The sequence below is a fragment of the Vicugna pacos genome, chromosome 9, assembly GCF_048564905.1.
Source record: "Vicugna pacos chromosome 9, VicPac4, whole genome shotgun sequence".
NCBI classification, from domain to species: Eukaryota; Metazoa; Chordata; class Mammalia; order Artiodactyla; family Camelidae; genus Vicugna; species Vicugna pacos.
Genome location: NC_132995.1, coordinates 49627052 through 49641385, shown reverse-complemented (window position 1 = coordinate 49641385; position 14334 = coordinate 49627052). Strand labels below are relative to the sequence as shown.

The window sequence follows — 14334 nt, the reverse complement described above, 5'->3', positions numbered from 1 at the left end:
GGTATATAGCACTGTGCTTCAGTCACACATGAATATACATCTATTCATTTTCATATTCTTTTTCACCATAAGCTAGTGCAAGATATTGAACATAGTTCATGTGATATACAGTATAAAGCTGTTTATCTATTTTATATATACCAGTCAGTATCTGCAAATCTCGAGCTTCCAATTTATCCCTTCCCACCCCCTTCCTCCCTGGTGACCATAAGTTTAAGTTTGTTTTCTATGTCTGTGAGTCTATTTCTGTTCTATATATAAGTTCATTTGTCTTTTTTTTTATATTCCACATATAAGTGATATCATATGGTATTTTTCTTTCTCTTTCTGGTTTACTTCATTTAGAATGACATTCTCCAGGGCCATCCATGTTGCTGCAAATGGCATTATTTTATTCTTTTCTATGGCTGAGAAGTATTCCATTGTATAAATATACCACAGCTTCTTTATCCAGTCATCTGTCGATGGACATTTAGGTTGTTTCCATGTCTTGGCTATTGTAAATAGTGCTGCTATGAACATTGGGGTACATGTATCTTTTTGAGTTGTTTCTCTCTGGAAAAATGCCCAGGAATGGCATTGTTGGATCATATGGTAAGTCTATTTTTAGTTTTTTGAGGAGTCTCCATACTGTTTTCCATAATGGCTGTTTCCTTGGATTTTAAAAAGCATTTAAAATGTGAAGGCCATCTTAGGCTGAGCAAAACTGGGCAGTGAGAATCTGGCCCATGGATCATGGTTTGCTAACTCCTGCTCTGGGCTGCCAGGTGGTCCAAAAAAAAAACAAGGGTGACAACACAGGGATGGAGCTTCAAGCAGGAAAGTGAGGGGTGTGACCTCAGTTACAAAAGGTCCCCAAGACAGCAAGGTCCACGTCTTCCCCCTTGTAATTGCCAGGGCCAATTTGGGAATCTCATGAAAAGGGGGAGAGCTGGACCCAAGCTTGGCTGTGCCCTTCTGGCTTCTCTAAGTGACCACAGGGCGTGCACTTCTGTGATGAAAACAATGTAAGAAGGAGGGCGAGAAATCACGCATGAGAGAATAGCCACGTGTGAACCTGATTCAAAACTGGAAATGATGCCCTGGCTGCGTTGCTGCCTGGGCTGACGGAGAGGAAGACAAGCCCTTCAAGGACCACTGATGCTGTGCATAGTCACAGGGTACTTGGGGGAGGGGGTACATCCTAGCTGGTGACCCAGCACTGGTAAGGTGGTCTCTTCCTTGAGTGACCCCTTTTCAAAAGTGGGTGTGTGATCCCTCAGGAGAGGCGACTGTAAGGTCCTTGAAAGTGTGCTGGCTCCCCGGTGTGTGGTTCTGGAGCGGACCTAGGTGTTCCTGCTCTCAGCTCTGCTGTTCATGGGACCGGGGAGGGTCTTCTTGACGTTCCCCCAGTGCCATGATTCCAAGAGTGACCATCAGTCTAGAGAGATTATTTCTTGAACCATCACTGCCACTCCCCCAGGTCCTCTGGGTTATGGTTCCTTATAATCTGGCTGGGAACCTACATACAGAAAGAATCTTACGTGTGCCTGCAGCTTCAGCACTCACCTCCAGCCACAGCCTAGAGGGTACAAAATCCTACCATCCCCCACCTGGGCAAATACACCCAGGGAGCACAGCCAGTGACCCTGGCAAGGGCAGTGAGGAGAAGGCAGCAGAGGGCGTTTGTTTCAGACTTGACCCCGTTACAGGGAGGGTAACCTCGCCTGCAGGTGTGGCCCCTGACTTACACTGTCGCTGTTGCCCTCATACTGCTCTGCTGGCTGCTGATGTAGCCCAGAGAGTTGTCCATCCTGGAGGGCCGTGTGGAGGCTGTCTTGGAGTGAGGTCTCGCAGGGTTTTGTGCCCGAGGGAGTCAGAGCTGGAAGCGATGGTTCAGCAGAGGAGCCGGTGTTCCAGCAGAGCAGGAGCCAACTGGGAAGTGTGGTGAGCAGAGAGTTTGTCTCACTTGCTCTCTCTCCTTTCCCCTAATTTTTGTGCAGGGAATAAACACATTGCCCCCTTCTGTCCTCTTACCTAAGCCCCTGCAGACCTTCAGGACCACTTCTCTTCTCCTTCCTTCTCCAGCCCACCATTTCTTTGGTCAATGTGTGAGTGTTCCTTGAGGTTAATGGTCCCCGCCCATCCAGGCGGCATCCCCATCCAACACAAGGCGAGGGACCAGGCTCTGCAGACCCTGGTGGGTGGCAGAGCTCCCAGTGCCGACCTCGTGGGTTTAGGGGGGCAGCATGTGGGTGAGGAAGTCAGGGTGGCTGCAGTGGAGGCGGCGGGTGGAGCAGCAGAGATGGAAGGAGCTTCCCCAGCCTCGGTTCACACCACGACGCATGGTGGCCAGACTGCCTGTGTCTAGGAACTCAGCAGCCTGCAGCTTATGCTCTAGAAGTGGAACCATTTCGGAGGTTGCTTTCCTTCCTGTTGTTTTTAGGGGGCCCTCCTTGATTTACGGAACAATCAGTCCATAATGTGCTGTCGTGGAAGTGGCATTTCATCGATAGATTCAGTGGAGGGAGGGCGATGGTCTTTGACCTTCTGGGTTAGTGGAATTCAGGGCTGCTGAGAGGAGGTGACCCTGTCTCGCCTTGCCTGCCAAGGTTTTGGCCATGGCACTTTTTCAGATGCTGCAGGACGATCCACCTCGGTGTCAGGCTTCAGACAGACAAAGCAGAACTAGAGGGGATCATTTTCAGAGGGGTCTCAACCTGAAAGGGAGGTTTCCACGCTGGGGAGGTGACCAGTGTAATCAACGCTGGGCTTTACTGGCCATGCCAAGGGCCAGGCCGAGAATCGAGTAAGCTTGGTCTTTACTAATGGCACACCAGCTTCTCACCTTAAATTTGACATTGATGGCCTGAAATAGTTCAGTAACTTAGAACTCCATCATGGTTTTGCAGACAATATCCTGTGGCTCTCTTGTGGTGTAGCAGGCTGTACTAAAGAGGGGTTCAGCACCCACTTGGAGTGGAGTTTGGCTCTGCTGGAGCTGACATACTGTGCCTCAGTTTACCCGGCTGTCAGTGGGGGGCTCACAGCGTTGTTCTGGTCGATGAACTGATCCATCATCACACACTTGCACTGCACCAGGGCTGCCCCAGTAGTGCCACCCAGTGCTCTCTCGGTGGTCCTTGTTGTTAATCATCATCCCTTGAGCTAGATCACAGCAGCCACCATGGCCAGACACGGGGCGCGGTGCTTGGCACACCTCTGCTCCTTTACTCCTCACAGCCGCCCTCCACAGTAGGTAAGGTGCTTCGTATTTTACAGATGAAGAAGCTAGGCTAAGATGCTTTGTCTGTGAGTGGGGAGGATGGAGATCTTTCTTTTCTGAAGAGTAGCGTTTGCTGATGTAGCTCAATCAGATCAGCCCAAATCCCATCCCCCCAGAGGAGCACACAGATTGGTATCTAGTCAGTGAGCATCCTGCTTGTCCAGAGAAGTTTAAGGAGCGTGGGCAGGAAGGAGGCCTGTGTCTCTGGGCTCTCAAACACAGCTCCCGACTTCCCCACTCTGCCAGGCTGCTGCCTCACGTCTGCAGTGCGGGCCACCCTCCCCGGGGCGCCCACATCCCGGGGGCGTGCTGTGCTGGCTTGTCACAGGTCCTCGAGTCGGGTGGGAAGGGTACCAGCGTCGGCTTCTCTGGAAGTCTGTAGAGACGTGCCAAAGAGAGGAGACAGAACACCGTGAGTCCATTGAAATAAAGTGTTTTCCAGAATGAAATAAGACTCTCCATCTTCTAGGCCATCCATGTGGCCACAGACTAATTAATGGTCACTGGAGATGTCATCCTAGAAGCTTTCCTTGTGGAAATGTTTTATAATGAATCTGGAAATCCAGAGATTGAAGGCCAGCCAGACAACGTGCACCAGCCCCGCACACGCAAACTGTTCTTGCCTTGTTAAATCTTAAACTTCTTTTCTCAGTGAATCTGAGAGATGAGTAATTCATGACACAATTGGACTTTATGGTTTGTTTATGCTGATTCCAATTACAGAATAAATGACTACCTGGAGTTAAAAAAAAACTAATGAAAAAGCAGGCATCAGTCAAGAACATTTATGAATAAAGACTTAAAGCATCTATACTTGGAAATATATATGATATTTAGAAATAGATCTGAAAAGACTTATGTAACGGGTTTTAATCAAATCTTGAAGAGAAATTGGCCAATAAATCAAATCTTGAATAGAAATTGACCAATAAATCAAATTTGGAAAGAAAGTGACAGATAAATCAGGTCTAAAAAAGAAACAACCACTCTATCAAATCTGTGATGTGTTTATTAAGGCAACTGGATCTCGGGGTTTTTTTTTTTTTTTTGTGAACCTGTGTGTTTCCTGAGCCCATGTTTTAGGGATATATTTAAGAAACAGGATACTTGTTCTATATCCTCTTGTGTGTGTGTGTGTGTGTGTGTGTGTAACAGACATAAATATAATTTGTAAACCAAAATAAGGGATCTGGCCTGGGATCGTGGAAATCAAGGAGTGAAAGTGTCAATTGTAGACAAACACCCAACACCAGCCTCACTTTATGTGGTTTCTAGGATTTATTTATGTATAAAACATCCATATAACACTAGCGTTTAGGACATCACCAACTGAATTCCTTGGGGACCCAAGGCATACCTGATGAATCTGAAATACTCTTTCACAGTAAATTATGTTGTATCAGTTCCAGAAGGTGCAGGGTTTTTTTTTTTTTTTCACATCTGTACAGCACTGTATAGAATAGGCTGTTTCATTGGTTTTAGAGTTAATTATTTTAAGAGTTTCCACAAAGGTATTTCTAAGTATACTTTTGAGATCAAGTTGTGTGTGTGTTGAGTGTGTGTGTGTGTGTTTGAGTGTGTGTGTGTGTGTGTGTGTGTGAAGGATGCTTGCGAATGACCAGGTGTCTCTTCACTATCTCATTGCCCTCACTCATAATACTATACACCTTATCATAAAGGAATGTTTCAAAGAAAAAACACTTGAGACCGGTCCTCGTGTCCTGTTCAGCCATGTCCTGCATTTCCCAACAATGACATGAGTTAAAGATTTCTGCTTCCTTGCCCCCATAGGGAACCTGCGGTTGTCACATCATGTGTCTGAATATCTGGGCTTAGAAAATTATGTTGTCTGTATTTAGATTCTTCCTTAGTTTTCAGCTCGTAAATATGTCATACAAGTCCATCCTCCCCACTATAACTTACAGTAATAATTTTAATAGTTGGTCCATTGTCAGGTTTTTTTAATTGGATATATTTGACATGTGATCTTGTGTGAATTTAAGGTGTACAGCTTGTTATTTCAATACATTTATATGTGTGCATGGTTGTCATTGTAATGATATTTGTCACATTACATAATTATAGTACAGTAGGATTGTCTGTATTTAACATACTGTATTATGTGCCTTTTCCCTTTAATCCACACATGTACATGAGGCTGGTACTCATTCTACCCATTTTACAGAGGAGGAAACAGAGGCAGAAAGAGATGGTAATTTGTCCAAGTTCCCAGAGCTCGGAAACAGTAGAAGCAGGATTTCAAGCAGCGTCTGTTCCTAGCCAAGATCTTATCTCCCTTCCTACATATTTACTCCGTTTTGCAAACATGCAGTCATGTTGGTGTTCCCTTTAGGCTCAGCTCCCAAATCCCCATCTTAGTCTTGGCCGTGTAATGTTGCTGCCTGAGACCAGCAAAAAAAATCTAATAGATAGAGTTGATGGACAGCTTCTTCCAGTGCTTGTAAAAATTAGGTAATGTGTCCTCATGTGAAGCAAGTTGCTTCTCTTAACACCATCATGGCCTGACATGAAATGGAATAGTTTTAATTTTTAGAAGTTTCCATAAAGATAGACTCCCCTGCTGGGAACCTTAAAAATGATCTTACCACTTCCTGCATTTTTCAAATATGCTGAAATCTTCCACTCCAAGTCACCACAATCCATACAGAAAACTGGTGTAAATTATGGTATATGATTGGAAAGCTTATTCTCCAAGTGTAGTTTCAAGACAAAGTCTGTAGGATCCCAGTCTGAGAAGAAAAAATAATTCTCTGATTGATTTTCATTTTCATCTGTGTTACTGAGCAAGAATATTTAAAATCAGATGTCTTGGACTATCTTATGATAAGGTGGTCATAATTCTGAGCTCTCAAGTATAGGATTTTTTTGGTTTTTTTACCTGATGAGATTAAATGTTAGGGTCTGTTTAGTCCCCTTAACCCTTTGATGATATTGGTAGATGTTTGTGTGTGTGTGTGTGTGTGTGTGTGTGTGTGTGTGTGTGTATTATATATATATATAAAATTGCCAGTAGATTTTGGAGTGTCCACTGTTTACTACTAGAATCACTTTTTTCCCTGATGGTTTGTGGAAATTTAGAATTTTGCACTAGGGCTGGCTTCATGGGCTTGTGATGCATGCAGTCATCCAGGACTCCCTGCCCAGAAGGGCCCCACACTTGGTTTCATGCTCTGCTGTCCTCTTCTTGAAATTCTTGATAATTGTTGAACAGGGGGTCCTGAATTGTCATTTTGCGGTAAGCCTCGAAAACTATGCAGCGGGTCCAGCACTGCACTGTCCACCTAAAAGTGAACACGTATCTTTTCCAAGTTTGATTTGCTGGCATTCAAGGTCCAGCACTGCTCTGGATTTTGTGGCGGACTTTGTAATGTCTGCTCTGCAGTCCTTTCTTCTACCAGGCTTACTTTCTCCCCCACCCCACACTGTTTAAGGATGGAATTTAAAACCCTGGAGGGAAAGGCTCAAAGACCATCTATTTAATATTCTAGGAGTTAAGAAGGAAAACAAACAAACAACAGAAATGCACGCCAAATGGCCTCTTGGGATGTGGTGAAAGACATTGCCCTGCTCTGAGGGGGCCAGAGGTGCCTGGCCCAAGATTGTGTGAGCTTGTGCAGGACTTTATGGGACTCATCTCAGCTGTGGCCAGATGTGGAAAAACACTCGTGTGTCAGTCTCACTCTATTTGGTGTTATCAGCTTAGCACCTCCTTCTGTCATGTCAGGTTTGCCATTTTTAGGTACTGGTGATAAATTAATACCAGTCAGTTTATGAATAGGAATATCATGCAGGTACCATATTGGTGAATATGAAAAATAAAACAATGTGTTAGTGTTTTCCTTTGCCTGTTGGTATTTAAGTGTTTTTATAGGGAAAATAACATTCTGAAATCACTCTCGAAATCTGCCCTGGCCAAGAGAACTTTCTCTGGTGATGGAAGGGGTCCATCGTGCTGTCCAGTGTTGCGGCCACCAGCCACGTGCAACTGTTAAGCCTTGGAATAATGCTAGTGTGACAGAGAAAGTGCATCTTTAATTTCACTGATTGTAACTTAAATTTAAATAGCCGTGTGGAGCTAGCGCTTACTGTATGGATAGCACTGCAGTTATTCCTCTTATTTTTGTATGTGCTCTTGTATTCCACATCCAGGCTTGTATTTTCCTACAGTTGGCCATGTTTTACTGTCTGCTACGTGCCTTTAAAAAAACTTATCTTCACAAATGTTTCCCCATCTTTCAGTCCAAGACTCGATGATGGAGGGTCTTGGCATGTGGCTTCTGTGCTGGTACAAGAGAGGGCCTGGAAATTGCTCTGCCACACTTAGTGTTGAAACTTGGCCAGACTCGTGGAGTTCCAGATCCTGACAGCCCAGAAGACGGGACACTAAGACAGAGGAGCACTGCTTAGTGGCTGAGCTTTTCTCTCCTGCCCACAGGGGGTTATGGAAACGGGAGAGAAGGAAGTCATGGGAAAGTGGGAGGGGCTGCCCTCTTGAGAACACCCGCGCCTTGGCTGAGCATCCGCCCTGGGTCAGACATAAACCCTCCGCATCCGCAGCCCTCGTCGTCTTGGCATCAGGCCTTTGGGGTAGGTACCATTCCATTTAACGATGAAAGCAAGAGTCAGGAAGGCGGCTCCATCGGTGATGTTGCTGGCACCCTGCGGTGACAGAACTGGACTCCAGTTCTCTCTGGCTCCACAACCCATTCTGTCTCCACTCTCGCCTGTCTGTCGGGCACCGGGGAGTGATACTGACTGCCGCAAGTCGTATGGGTGGGACCCCTTTGTCTCCTGCCCTCCTTTAAAGGCCTGGGAAGAATCTGCTCTTAGGACTTGTCACTGTTGGTTATATTGTCACCTGAATGACTCTGTCCAGTAGAATGCAGAATTCACAGTTACCTGCTTTTGCTTTTTTAAAAAAATCTTAAAATATTACTTTTGTTGCTTACGTGGTTGTGAGAGACAGAGAAAAATGCAAGTGAGACACACACACACAGTGCAGAAATGTCACACAGTGGGGTAGTTTCTTCTCTTTTATAGGAAAGGTTCTGCCAACTTATGATATAGAGGCCAGAGCCTAAGTCACTTAGAAACCAAGCACCTCAAAGTCCTTCCCTTGGAGGCCTTAGCTCTTCCCTCGCCGTGGTCAGTGCAGAGGGCAGTGCTGTGGATTGCTGCAGGGTCGAGGTGTGAGTCCCCAAGGGGAAGGAAGCTGATCCCTCCCAACCAGGAAACTTGGTTGACCCATCCGAGCGCAGGCCCCAGAAAGTCCAAGCTTGCAAGATCCGCCAGGCCCCGAGTGGCTTTGGCCATGGTCATGAGATCCGGCCCTGGGTGCGCAGCCTGGAGCGCTCGGCCTGGAGGGGGTGGAAGCGCAGTTCCCTCTTTCTCTTGCCACTTCCCTTTGTTACCCATGGACCTCGGAGAGCTCTGGGGGGAGCAGGGGTGGGGGGACTTGGAACCTCGCCAGTGGCCTCAACCCTGGAGCCACTGACCCGAATTGCTTGGGCGACACCAGTCTGGAAGCTGGCCTTGCCTCTATCTAATCCAACAGGCACTTACTCATCACGTGGCCCCATCCAAAAATAACAGTCACAGGGGGCCTTGGGGACACCAGGCCCAGCTAGCGAGAGAGGCCCGGGAACCCGCCTTCCTGTTTGCCTTCCTGGCCGCCAGCATCTTCGTGCCTCCCCAGCGCACGGAGAGCCCACTTGCTGTTCCTGCACAGGCATCCCTCCAGGAGCCCAGTGGCCACCAGGGACAGGCCGCTTGCTGTGTGAAGGAGGAAGTTGTCACCCAAAGACAGCAGTGCTTGGTGTCAGGAGAACTGGGAGCCATCAGCTTAGCTTCTTGTCCCCAAACCGACTCCCCGCCGCCAGGACGCTGGCTTGGCCGGCACCTAAAGCTCTTTGTTAGCCACGTGTAACCCCAGCAGCCTAGTGAGGGCAGGAGCCCTGGGCCTGCTTTGTTTGAATCCAGACCCTGTCGCTCACCCGCTGTGCAGACTTTGGCCTGCCACCTCACCGATGGAAGCCCTGGTGTTCTCATCCTTAAAATGAGAGTGCTTCCTGTGTGGCAGCCTTGGGGCTGGTGGTGAGTAACTGTGGACAGAGAATCCCTACCGGGACCTCGTAAGGCTTTCCTCCAGCCTGCAGTCTTACTGCTTCACACAGCCAGCGTTTGGGCAGTGGGCACAGGTATTTTGTGCGCCACAAGGTGCGCCATCTGACAGTTGTGCGAGGTCTCTTGGAGATGAGACAGAACAACTCAAATCAGGATCGTTTCCTTATGTTTGAGAACGTGTGGTTGCTGTAAGTGCACATGGGTTTCTTATAGTAACAATAGTAGCAGTAGTAATAGTAGTAATAATCGTGATAGTAGTAACAGCAACCGCCATGGCAATAGTATCAGTTACAGCAGCAGCAGCAGCAGTGACGGCGTCGGTGGTAAGAGCATTAACCCAGCAGGGGCAGTAACAGCAGCGGTTAGCAGGTGCAGCGCTGTCGGGACAGCGGCGGTAGTAGTGCTGGCAGCAATGATGTAGTGATAGTAGTCACTGTCACTGACCTTGACTGTGCCCCGTGGCAGACACTGCTAAATTCTTCCGTGGCCCAGCTCCTTCTCCTAGCAACCTGCAGACAGCCGCTCTTCCCTGCACACAACAGAAGACGGTCAGTCCCGATGCCCAGAGTTAGACGCAGAGTTGTTTCTTTCCAGCCTGGGCTGTGAAATGAGTACCTCTATGGCAGCTACCCGCCTGGAGCTTGGCCAGGCTGTGCTGCCATCTCTGTGGTCCAGGCTGGGAAGCAGACACCCAGCGAGGTGTGGCCTGGCTTCCCACTGGGCTTCCCAGAGAGCTCACGGTGGGCCGCAGCCACCTGTTGAAGATGAGCGGGGTGGTGGCAGAAGGGACCTCACGAGGGGCGGACCCAGCACCCGCAGGCAGTTTTCCCTTTAGGGGGCCGGCGGGTCCTTTGGCGTGTGGACACACTTGGGCTCAGAGCGACTGATTCACCGTGAGGTTGGGTGGTTGCTGTCCAGACTGCTGGTTCTCATGACTGCTGGTAGCCGGGGGCGCTGGTGCTCAGCACTTCTCCTGGGCGCCAGTGCCTGAGCAGTAATGTAGCCCTTCTGGAGACGGCCTCCCCGAGGGCGACTAGGAGCTGTGTTCTATCCAGGTGGCCAGCTCTTCCTCAGCATCTCCCTCACCCCCTCCCATTTTCCTGAGCAATGTCTAGTGCTCCACCTGCCTGGTGGCCATAAGGGTCCTCCCGAGGTCCTTTTGGCAGTGGCTGTACGGATTCAGTCTCAATTCCTCATTCTGAGTAATTAACTTTGTCCAAAAATTATTTTTGAAAATCCTCTGAACATTTTACTTTTTGAATAAGACAATGTATTCATCAAACTATTATTAGATATTTAATTTGTCTCCTTGTTTTCCCTATTATAGATAACACTGTACTGAACATCTTTATACACAAATCTTTTTGAAATCTGATTTTTTTTTTGGTATAAATGCTAACAAGTGGAATTATTTGTTAAACTGTGATTTTAAAATTCAATACACGAAATAAAATTACTTTCTGGAAAGACTGAACCAGTTTATACTATCACAAAAACTATAGGAGACAGCTGACTTCACTGTAACTACCTTATCAGATCATTTTATAGAACTTTATTTGATTGTGAAATATAATATCTTATTGTTTTAGTATCTTTACATTACATATGATATACAATGTAGTATTTGTATAGGTAATATACAATCCTTTGTATTTATATCTTTATTTGCTTTTGAATAGTTTCCTAGTTTTATTAATAGCCATCTTTATTCTTCTTCCTATGAATTCTGATTTTTTCCTCCCCTCCTCCACTTTTTTCCATTTGACATGATTACTGATGTTTTCCTTGTTGATTTCTCATAGCTCTTTATATATTGTGTATTAACCCTTTGTCATATTTGTGACAAATTTTTTCCATGTAAGTATATGTATTGTAAGTATATTTATACTTTTACAATATTCCTATTATATTCAAGCTTAAAAATTCTTTCATTACTTTTATGTTGAGAAAGATTTCCCCATCCTCTCCAATTAACTCTTCAACCATACTTTAATTTTTATGATTTTTGAATCTGACTTTTAAATCTTCAGTCCATCTACAATTTAATTTTGGCATTTGGTATGAGAAGCTGACTTGATTTTTTCATAAGTAATTAATTTTAACAGCAAAAATTCTTTCTCCATTAGTTTTGATGCATCTTTTATTGTGCTTTTGTTTTTTGTTTTGTTGGGGAGGTAATTAGGTTTTTATTTATTGATTTTTAGTGGAGGTACTGGGGATTGAACCCAGGACCTTGTGCATGCTAGGCACATAGCATCTTTTATTGTGCTTTAACTTCACACGTGCATGTGCCCACACACACACACACACACACAGCTGTTTCAGGGGTGTTTTACTTCCTTGATCTATTTGTTGTCTTATAATGGGACATGATTCTTTCACTTTATTTATAAAAAATTTTAATATACTCTAGAGTGATCATCCTCAACACTATTTTTTTTTCAAAATTATCATGGAAATTAAAAAGAAAACTAATGTCTTCTACTTTTTTTCTCTCAGTGTGGGATGTAGACTCAAATTTGCACTGTGCAGTCAGATGGGGACTTGAATTCCAACTTCTCAGATCATTCACTGTCAGTGGAAGTTGTTTTACATCCCTGAGATTCAGTGCACTCACCTGTGAAGTGGCGTAGGGTGGAGTCCATGCCACGTGGGTACCTTGAGCACCTCTGTCAAGCCTGGAGTTCAGAGCCTGAAATACACAAGGTGCTTAATCAATTGGGACTGTCATTCTCAGGTTCAGAGGTTTCACATTCCATCTCTGACCTCATCTGTTAGGGTGAAAAAGATGCCAGCTGTCTCCCTGGCGCCCAGGGCTCCTGGGTTTGAATTTTGCTGCTTTGACATTTCAAGGTGGCAGATCCCATGGCACCTGAAGAATTTCTAGGAGCCATCTGTTCTCAAGTCCATGTGCCACAAACAGCAACCTGTTCCTAGTTTAAAAAGACCGATGGGATTCCAAGTGCTACAGAGCAGAATCCAGAGTGACATCCTTCTCTGGTCAGGCTTATTCAGGAACATAGGGACATAGAGTCTGGTTTTGGAGTCAGATCGGCTGAGCTTGTCGACCGGCTTCACTGACGTGCAGCTGTGTGACCCTGGACATATGACATAACCTTTCTCAGTGCCAGTGTCTTTCGCTGTAAAATGGGCAGTGCAATGGCACCTTCCTTCTGGAATTCTTGCGAGAAGTAAACATGATTTTGAATATAAAACACTCATCAGAGTGCCTGGTGCAATAAATACTCAGTGCATACTGAAGGCTGCTGCTGGTGACATCATTATCAGGTATCAATGTGTATTTCGAGTTAGTGTTTTAGTGCAGCCTCACAGAGGAAAACCAGGCGACTCCCAAGTTGGAACAGCACGTCTAAGTGTGACTCTGTGCTGGCTGAGAGCAGATTGGAGCTGAGAATAGATTCACCAAATGACCCACTTTATCATTTAATGAAATGTGCTGATTTGGCAAGTTGTGATCACGATCTCCCCAGGATCTTCTGGTTGTGCAGACATGGTGAGCCTCTGGGTGCATGCGTGCACACACACACACACACACACACACATGCATTCACCCTGCAGGTGCCTGCTGCTGCTTGAATCTGAGTTTGGAGTGCACGCAGAAAGCCTCCCTACCCAGACCATTATGAAATATGTGCTTTTTGTTGCTGTTGTTGTCAACTGACAGAGACTGGCAGTGAATTCCATGCTCTGAAATTTCATAGACTCTGTCTGGGCCAAAGTTTTATAAAAAGTATATTGCCTACTCAAGGCAGTGTTGGTAAAGGCTGCCCTACATAGTTGAGGAAGGCACTAAGATTGCAATGTCTCATAGCTTAAAAGGGGCTTCTCTCTAGTTTCCTATTCTGTCTCTCTACCTGTTTGTCTATGTCTGTCTGTCTATCAATCATCTATCTATATATGGTCTTTCTCTATGTATCTCTCTATCTGCCTGTCTATGCCTTTATTGAACACCTATTGTGTGCGTAGCATGTAGAACCAATGGTGAATTGGACATGATCTTGATTCTGGAAATGCCATCAAGTGTGGGAGAGAGGCATCTAAGCAGATAACAAACACGTAACTTGTCCATGCCTCCATTTATGACCTTGATTTCCATTAAGATCTTACAGGGCTGGAGCTGAGCTGAAGATGAAGCAGTGCTTGGCCCTGTCTCCAAGCCTTCGTGAATAGCACATACTAAATATAAATGTGTGAGAAGTATTAATACTCACTAATACTTCCAGCTCCTCTTCCCTTCCTGGACCCGACAGCATTTCCACACACTCTGGATGTTAGTCATGATCACTTAACTTGATGTGAATAATAAAATACTAGCAGAAGTAACTAGTAGCATTTCTGGGTAGAAACACTTAAGAGTCAGGATATGATTGTCTGAGCTCCTGTCTAATACGGTGGCATTAGGGTTAAGGAAAGCTTCACCCGAGAAGGTCAAAATCCTTGGGTAGGATTTTGAAGCAGGCGTGACAGTTTCTTAAAAGTAATTCATCTAATCCTCGCAGCAAGCTTGTGAGACAGGCTGTGTTTTCATCGCTGTCATCATCACCAGTGAATGAGAAGGTTAAAACCGATGCCTGGAGGGACTGAGAGCCCAGCTCACTGTCCATGGAAGAACCCGGGCTCAGATTGGATTTTTTTCCAAATTTCAAGCCATTGGATTTTTTTCCCCCCAAATCCCCTTTGCTTTCTTCCAAGTCCAGGCTTCTTATAGACAACGTCCTGAAAAGGAGGCGGTGACTGGTCACCAGTCTTTCAGGTGAATGCTGTTGGCAGTATTTTGTAAATCATAGGTCTTAGGGACACAAGATACTGCATGTAATATATCAAAACCCGCGTGGTTTTGAGGGTTTAGTTAGAGTTGTGGCGTTGCACTCCCGGGGTCTTCCTGGCACTTTCTGAGAGTGGTA

General features: G+C 45.8%; 1 protein-coding gene across 2 annotated transcripts in view; it reads left to right on the top strand.

The window, feature by feature from the left end:
• Positions 1 to 14334, top strand: part of MAF (MAF bZIP transcription factor) — a 343813-nt gene that overhangs the window by 44628 nt on the left and 284851 nt on the right. The window lies entirely within an intron of this gene.